This window comes from Callorhinus ursinus, unplaced genomic scaffold (assembly GCF_003265705.2).
Source record: "Callorhinus ursinus isolate GAN/ISIS: 27379988/994484 unplaced genomic scaffold, GSC_fseal_2.0 scaffold22, whole genome shotgun sequence".
Classification (NCBI taxonomy): domain Eukaryota; kingdom Metazoa; phylum Chordata; class Mammalia; order Carnivora; family Otariidae; genus Callorhinus; species Callorhinus ursinus.
In genome coordinates this window covers 530928-539226 of record NW_027397084.1, presented here as the reverse complement: position 1 = coordinate 539226, position 8299 = coordinate 530928, and the positions used below count along the sequence as shown (strand labels likewise).

At 50.3% G+C, this 8299-nt stretch overlaps 1 long non-coding RNA gene across 1 annotated transcript in view; it reads right to left on the bottom strand.

The window, feature by feature from the left end:
- Positions 1–3055: 3055 nt before the first annotated feature.
- Positions 3056–8299, bottom strand: part of LOC141374823 (uncharacterized) — a 19463-nt gene continuing 14219 nt past the window's right edge. Inside the window, exon 4 of the long non-coding RNA XR_012381963.1 lies at positions 3056–3879. This is a non-coding gene — a long non-coding RNA (uncharacterized lncRNA). The remainder of the gene's footprint in view (positions 3880–8299) is intronic.

Genomic DNA, 8299 nt, shown 5'->3' with positions numbered 1-8299 from the left:
AGACCCCACATTGTCCTCTCCAGACAGGACACCCCACTCCCCACAGCCCCAGACAGGTCCTGATGGGCCTGCGCATTCACAGCGACCTCTACTGGCACCTTGGCCCTTCCCAGCCACCTCCTTCAGGAAGCTCGCTAGGGCTTCCCCCTCCTTGGAAAGGGCCCTGTAGAGAAAATGAGGCGCGGTTTCCCCCACATTCTGTCACTCCATCTTCGCTAACACGTCAGGAGGTGAGTTTAGCTCTTATGTTTGTGATTTTTAGAGACAGGGAAACTGAGGCTCTGAGGGGCTAAGAGACTTGCCCAAGGCCACACAGCTACTGAGAAGCAAGGTCAGGATTTGAACTGAGTTTTTCTGAGTCCAGTGTCCATGACCTTTGCCCTCATGCATATGGGAGGAGGGTGTCTGAGAAAGACAGGGAGGAGAGACAGAGCTACTTTGGGGATGAGATGATAGACCCACACACAGGGTAGGGGGGCGTCCGGCGGCCCGGAGAGCTCTCAGGGATGCCAGGGCGCAGCCTGACCTCGCCCACCCATCGATTCTGGGTGCTCCTCTCCCAGGCGGGCTGGGACCAGGGTCTGAGGTTGGACGAAGAGTCTGTGGCCTGCCTCAGCTGCCCCTCGAGGTGGCCACACCTCCCACTGTCCCTGCCCTACAGGCCTGAGGCCCAAGGAGGGGGGCCAGTTCCCATCAGGCCTGGGAGCTGGAGGCTACGGATTATAGAGGGGCTTTTTGCGTTGCTAAAAGTTGGCAGTACCCAAGGTCTGGTGATGGGCCCCTACCTACTTCCCTTCCCAGGCTGGACCAAACTGGGGTGGGGGGCACGTCTCCCGACAGTTGTCCCTCTTGGGTCCTGCTCTCATTGGCCAGAGCCCCTCCTCATCTGTCGGGCAGAGGAGCCGTGTCTCTCCTGCCCCAAGTTCTCACGCTGACATTTGCAGCACCTTCCTGCTTCCCTTTGTCCTGGTTGCAGGGCCCTCTCCCCTCACCTTCTCTCCCGATGATGAATAGAACCATCTCTGTTCAACCTGCCCCCCGCCCCCCCCCCGTTCTCTCCACAGTGCACATGCCTCAGCTCCAGGGGACCCTTTCCCGAGCAGGTGGGCTGTGGGGGGCCTGCGGGCAGGCGGGCAAGGAATGGGGAATGGTCACCTCCCTCCCCGGGCCAAGGGGGAATGTCAGACCTCTGGAGGCAAGCAGACAGAGGCATTCAGAATTTGGGGTGCTTCAACCTCCCCATCAACCTGTCTGTCCATCATTTCCCTTACTGCTCTCTCCTTTCCCCCCCACCCCCCTGAAGCCAGAGCTATGTCCCTACCAAAGACCAAACCCCCGGACTCTCCGAACTCTCCTGCATCACCTTGACCTTACCCTCCCGCACTTTCTAACTTTTGGGGCCCTGTCTCCTTAGCCCAGGAACCCCAGAGCTGAAGAGCAAGATAGAGTGTCGGGGTGGGGTGAGCCTACTATGGGGTGGGGGGGTGCTTAACACCTTCTCATCACCACACAAGCTAACCTGGTGCAGATGAAGTCAGCCAGGCTGCCCTGGGTTTGAATCCAGCTTTACCACTCACTCGTATGGCCTTGGGCAGATTATTTCATCTTTTGGGGCCGCGTTTGGAAAATAATCCAATCATTCTCTAATCTGTTGTCTGGAGCTGGTTGTGAAGACTCACTGTGCCTGGCACATAGTAGGCACTCTATAAGTCATGCTTTATTCCAGGCTTGTTGGTGAGTGGGTGTCTGTGTGTGTGTGTGGGGGGGGCGGTGAGGGTGTCCCTGGGGAAAGCAGAAGGGACAGGGAAGGCAGAGTTGGCTCCATGGGAGCCAGCCTAGAGCAAGCTCAAAAGACCCCTGGAGGCCCTTGGAAAATTCTGGGCATATTTGGGGCTGGATGAAGATGGCAACTAAATGGTCAAAAGCATCTTTGCTGAGTGCCAGGGGTCGCCTTGGCCGTGGGTTGGGCATGATGGAGAATAGAGAGAGATTCATTTATGGATCGAATGCAGAATTTTTGAACACCTTGTATGTGCCAAGGCTTCTGCTGGACCATTGTGCCGAGGTGATGGCTGCCTTCATGGTGCTTGTGGTGCTTGCGTTGTGGTGAAGTGACAATGAACCCATAAAATAACTGCAAAAGACTTGCAAGGAAATTAGCAAGGGGCCTGGAGGGGTGGTCGCCCAAGAGCATGGCATGGACATGGAACTTGCTGGATTAGAAGGGACAGGAAAGAGCACAGCAGGCAGAAGAGGCAGAGGGTATAGAGGTAATGGGGCAGGAGAGATCTTGTTTTCAGAACTGGAAAAGATAAAAGAAAAGAAAAGAATAGGTAGTGATGAGAGGGGCGAGTGGTAGAGGGGTAGCGGGAGAAGTGGAGAGGCCCAGTGTGTGTAGGGGGTGTGTCGTTGGCCACGGGGAGTTGAGCTTCTCCTATAAGTGAGGTTGGGGGTCATTGGGAAGAGAAGAGTGACCCCGTGTGAGTAGCGCTCCCAGACTGTCCCCTGAGAGGGAGAGGTGAGCAGCGAGCAGGGCCTGGTGGGGGCTGAGCAGGGGTGAGGCTGGAGCAGAGACTGGCCTGGGGTGGCAGCAGTCGAAGTGGGGAGAAGGGATGGGTATGCCTTGCAGGACTGGCTGATGGGCTGCAGGGGAGGGCGAGGGTGAGGAGAAGGGGGGAGGGCTTGAACAGTTGTTTTGGGAGAGGTGAACCCCAATTCCTGAGCAGACGGAGGGAGGTGTGGGGAGGAGCGCCAGAACCCTGGGTTCTGTTTTGTCTGAGGAGTCTGTGAGGATGGGAGGTGAATGGTTGTTGACATGAGTCAGGAAGGAAAAGTTAGGGCTGGAGATCACATTTTAGGGTCTTTTTAAAAAAATTTTTTATTGTTATGTTAATCACATACATTACATCATTAGCTTTTGTTGTAGTGTTCCATGATTCATTGTTTGTGCATAACACCCAGTGCTCCACGCAGAATGTGCCCTCTTTAATACCCATCACCAGGCTAACCCATCCCCCCACCCCCCTCCCCTCTAGAAACATTTTAGGGTCTTAAGCAATGGAGTCTCTAAAGCCGTGGTCCTGGATGAGACCACAGGGAAAAGGGGCAACCAGCCTGGGCACGGAGGGAGCCTACCAGGGTGGGTTAAAGAGAGGCCAGCAACAGCCAGTGGGAGGAGGGGGCCCAGGCTGTGAGTAGCAGGGGCAAGGAGGTGGGGAGAAGCTGGGAGATTCAGGAGAGGAGCAGTTTCCCATGATGAGGACGCCTCTGTCATGTCACATGCGTGGGGAAGTAGAGGAAGTTAAGGACAGGAAAGTGGCTGCCTGTCTTGGCCCCGTGGGGTGGTTTCGGCAGAGTGTGTCAGTGAGAACTGTGAGCCAGGGCCGCACGGGGGACAAGGGAAGGAAAGTCCACCCTAGCTGCAGGTTGTTGGGGAGGCTTCCTGCCGGGAGGTCCCTGAGGGAAGGAAGGACAGGGTGAGAGGTTGAGTGTCTTCCTTTTCCTTAACCTTTGCTCCATGCACCCTCTCCCTCTGCTTTCTCCGTGTCTCCAAATCCCGCAGCACCAACCATTCCAGTTGTGGTGGAAACTGCTAGAGTCCATTCTCATCCTCTTCCTTAGTAATAGAATCATCAATTCTTTTGTTGCCTATGTTCCCACTCAGAAAGAAGACTATATTTCCCAGCCTCCTCTGCAGCTCCTCACGGCCATGACACAGGGTTCTGGCCCATATATCCAGTGGAAGTGTGTGGGCCTCCCAGGAAGTCTTCTCAGATGAAAGGAGAATCCTTTGAGTTTCCTTTTTGCTGCTCACTCAGTTGAAGGTGGGATGGCTGGAGCTTGAGCAGCCCTTTTGCATCATGAGGTAGAAGCCATTTCCTGGGGAAGACAGAGCAATAGAATAGCAGGAGCCTGGATCTTTAATGACTTTGTGAACCTACCCACCTAACTCTGAACTTCCTATATATGGGATTTCTTTTTTTTTTTTTTAAGATTTTATTTATTTATTTGTCAGAGAGAGAGAGAGAGAGAGAGACAGCATAAGCAGGGGGAGCAGCAGGCAGAGAGAGAAGCAGGCTCCCCGCTGAGCAAGGAGCCCCATGCAGGACTCCATCCCAGGACCCTGGGATCATGACCTGAGTCGAAGGCAGATGCTTAACCGACTGAGCCACCCAGGGGGTCCCCTATATATGGGATTTCTGTATGTGTGAAGGAAATAAACTATTTTCTGTTTCAAGCAACTGTTAGTTTGGATTTTCTGACACTTGCAAAAACCTAATCCTAATTGATACACTAGCAAAGCAGGGGTTGCCTGGGGGAGTAAGGGGACAGATGATCACAGCATCCTCTCACTTGAGCTTTGAGAAATGTATGGCCTTGACAGTAAAGAGCGGGGCTGAGAACTCCAACCTCAGCTCCTCAGACACTGGTTCCCTGGAGGGCTTAGGAGGCTGCCCTGGAGGTTAGTGGCCAAAGGGTTTGCTCAGCCAGGACTCTGAGGAGGTCACTCAATGTGCTGGTTATCCTGTTTGTCCCTGGCACCTGGACTGTCTGCTCTCTATTCTCTGCTCTGCTCTGTGCCAGGGGAGGGGAGGCTGAGCCCTCTGGCTTCTTGTTGGGTCCAGACAATGGGAGTAGCCAGCAGGGGGCTGGAGATGGGAGCCCCACACTTCTCGTGTGGTTCCATCACCCCAAGACTGCAGCTCCTGCAGGCAGCTCCCCCCCGCCAGGTTCTCACCTTCAAGGGACTCACACAGCACTTTTGCACCCTTGACCCCTCAGACCTTGGGTGGTAATAGCATCCCATGTTGCTTGTCTCTGGTGCCTTAACATTCCCAATTCCTCCCCTTAACTCTGGAAAGATTCCTTTCTTTACATATTTTCATTTGAACCAACTGGAGGTAAATCTGCTTTCCTGTTGGGACCCTGCTCCTTCTGCTGGGGCCTCGAAGAAATGCCTGGGCAAAGTCAGTCCCCTGGGACAAGAGAGGGACAGCCAGACGGGCAGAAACAGACAACAAAATAGGGGCAGAAAGGTAGAAACAAAGAGAGATTTTAAGGGTAAATGCAGTGGCGGATAGAGATGGTGCAGACAGAAGCAGAGCCAGGCATGGAGGGAGGGACAGATGGACAGGTGAGACTATCAGAGGCAGGGAAGTATAGAAAGACACCAAGTCACACTGAGAGGGGAAAATCAGCAAAGGATGAGACAGAGGCTCATGCAGACAGACATTGGAAATGGGGCAGAGAGAGGAAGAAAGAAGAAGAAAAGCCAGAGGTGATAGAAGGGACTGTCGCTGGGGACAGTGACATAGAAAGCAGAATACAATGCCCAGCACATTTATTAAATTAAAAGATCTCAGCCCTAAAGGAAAACTCCTGCCTCCAATCCTTGGTTCTGGACCCTTCTTGTCTCCTTTCCACGCAGTGGCCGGTACATCTAGTTAGGACTTCTGTGACCATCAGCTGAGAGTGGAGCCTTCTTCAGTGGAGGCAGATATACCAGCAGCCCCAGCCCAGGGGGCTGAGGAGCATTTAATGCAGGGAACCAACAAGGGATAAAAACGCCAAATGCCCAGTGGGAAGCTGTTAGGTGGGCATGGAGATGAAGGGAAGGGGAGGCGTAGCTCCCTAAGTCAGTGAGTGCCAATGCTGTAGGACATGTCCCTGCACAGCAGGGAGATCACTGGGGGAGCCAACACCCCACTTCTCTCTTCCATCTTCTGATCTCCTGCTGGTGCTTCCCTTGGCCAAACCCAAAGGGCAGCCAGAGGATGGAGAGCTTAGCAATGCTGTCCAGAGGGTCAGCTTCTAGGGGCAGAGGAAGGCATGAGGGTTTGGAGGGTGGATGCGGAGGGGCAAATGGAAAAGCCCTAGCACACAGCTCTCCTCCCCCTGTGTGTGTTCAGAAGGGGCCAGCTCTGCCTGTTGGAAAGTACATGGTCGGGGATATTCTATGAGTCCCTTGGTCTCTGTTTCCTCATCTGTAAACTTGGGGTAGGAATAATGCCCACTTGCTGAGACTGTAAGAAGACTGGAATTGTCTGTGAAAACGCCTGGCACCACGCTGGCCACGCTGTAGGTACCCCTTGGGCACAGCTGGTGGGAGCAGCTTTTCCCATCCAGTGCCGAGCACCCCCAGACAGGGAAGGCTGCAGTGGGTGCGTCACTCTGAGGAGGCGCCCCATTCCACTGCTGCCCAGCCAGAGTAAGGAGCCGCTACCAGGCCATGTGAGAGTAATCTAGAACAGCTTCTAGAGGAGGTGATTGGGACTGAGTTTTGTTTTATTATTTTGAAATTTTACTCCAGACATTTCAAACATATCCTAAAGTAGACAGAACAGTAGAAAGAGCCCCTATGGATCACATCGCCCAGCCTCGACAATGAGCAATTCGTGGCCAATCTTGTCCCATCTTTCCCCCACATCATTTTGGAGAAAATTGCAGACATATTTCAGCCACAGATATTTCATATGTATCTTAAAAAGGGGGCTCTTTAAAATATAACCTCAATACCATTATCACATAACACATTAAAATTAAGGCTTTAACCCTGGCATCAAGTACACCTAGCCCCCAGATTATTCTCCAGTAAAAGCAACCAGGGCTCCCTAGAGAAATGGCTGACTCGAGGACGGGGGCAAGACACTCACAAGCTGAACTCGGAGCGTCTTATAGAGCCAGAAAGTATGGATGTGCTTAAGTGAAACACAACAAAAGCAAAAGCAAAAATCCCACATTGATGGAGAGGTGTCAGAGAGACCCAGAGGGCAACTGAAATAGTGCTTGATGGCCAAAGTTGGAAAAATTTAAGCGACAAAATCTAGTAGTATTAGATTACCCAAAGTATAAAATAAATATTTCCGAGTCCACACTGATAAAAATAACCAAATATAGCGCCATTGTATTGCCTGTAAGGTGACTGTTACTGTATATTGTCTGTGTTCCTTTCTGGTCTATGCTGCTTTTAGGCTCTCTCTTTGCTTAGAGGACCCCTTTCAATATTTCTTGGAGGGCTGGTTTCGTGTTTGCAGATTCCTTTAGTTTTTGTGTGTCCTGGAAGATTTTTATCTCTCCTTCAATTTTCAATGACAGCCTAGCTGGATATAGTATTCTTGGCTGCATATTTTTCTCGTTTAGTGCTCTGAAGATATCATGTCAGTCCTTTCTGGCCTGCCAGGTCTCTGTGGATAGGTCTGTTGCCAATCTAATGTTTCTACCATTGTAGGTTACAGATCTCTTCTCCCGAGCTGCTTTCAAGATTTTCTCTTTGTCTCTGAGACTCGTAAGTTTTACTATTAGATGTCAGGGTGTTGACCTATTTTTACTGATTTTGAGAGGGGTTCTCTGTGCCTCCTGGATTTTGATGCCTGTTTCCTTCCTCACATTAGGGAAGTTCTCTGCTATAATTTGCTCCAATATACCTTCTGCCCCTCTCTCTCTTTCTTCTTCTTCTGGGATCCCAATTATTCTAATGTTGTTTCATCTTATCATATCGCTTATCTCTCGAATTCTGCCCTCGTGATCCAGTAGTTGTTTATCTCTCTTTTTCTCAACTTCTTTATTTTCCATCATTTGGTCTTCTATATTGCTGATTCTCTCTTCTGCCTCATTTATCCTAGCAGTTAGTGCCCCCATTTTTTATTGCACTTCATTAATAGCCTTTTTGATTTCGATCTGTTTAGATTTTAGTTCTTTTATTTCTCCAGGAAGGGTTTCTCTAATAACTTCCACGCTTTTTTCAAGCCCAGCTAGTATCTTTAAAGTCATGATTCTGAACTCTGGGTCCGACATCATACTAATGTCCGTACTGAGTAGGTCCCTGGCAGACGGTACTACCTCTTGTTCTTTTTGCTGAGGTGATTTTTTTCGTCTTGTCATTTTGTCCAGAGGAGAATAGATGAATGAGAGAACAAAATGCTAACAGGTTAACAACGTCCCCAGGAAATATACTCTATACAAATCAGAAAAGACCTGAAACCAGGGGAAAAGAAAGGGAAAGAAAGAAAAAAGAAAGAGAGAGAGAAAAAAGAAAAAGATAAAAACAAACAAAAACAGAACAAAATAAAAAAAAACCCAGAATATGATCAAATATGATCAGGCTAGTGCATAGATCAGGGCCACACACTAGATTTTGGGTGTATTTTGGTCTGTTAGAAGAAAGTGCCTCCTAAAATTTTAAAGAAAGAAAGACTTATATATATAAGTACAAAATAAGGGTTGATACAATGAAGGGGTGGAAGATGACTGTAAAGATGAAAATTATAAAAGATTTTATAAAAGGAATGGATAAGATAAG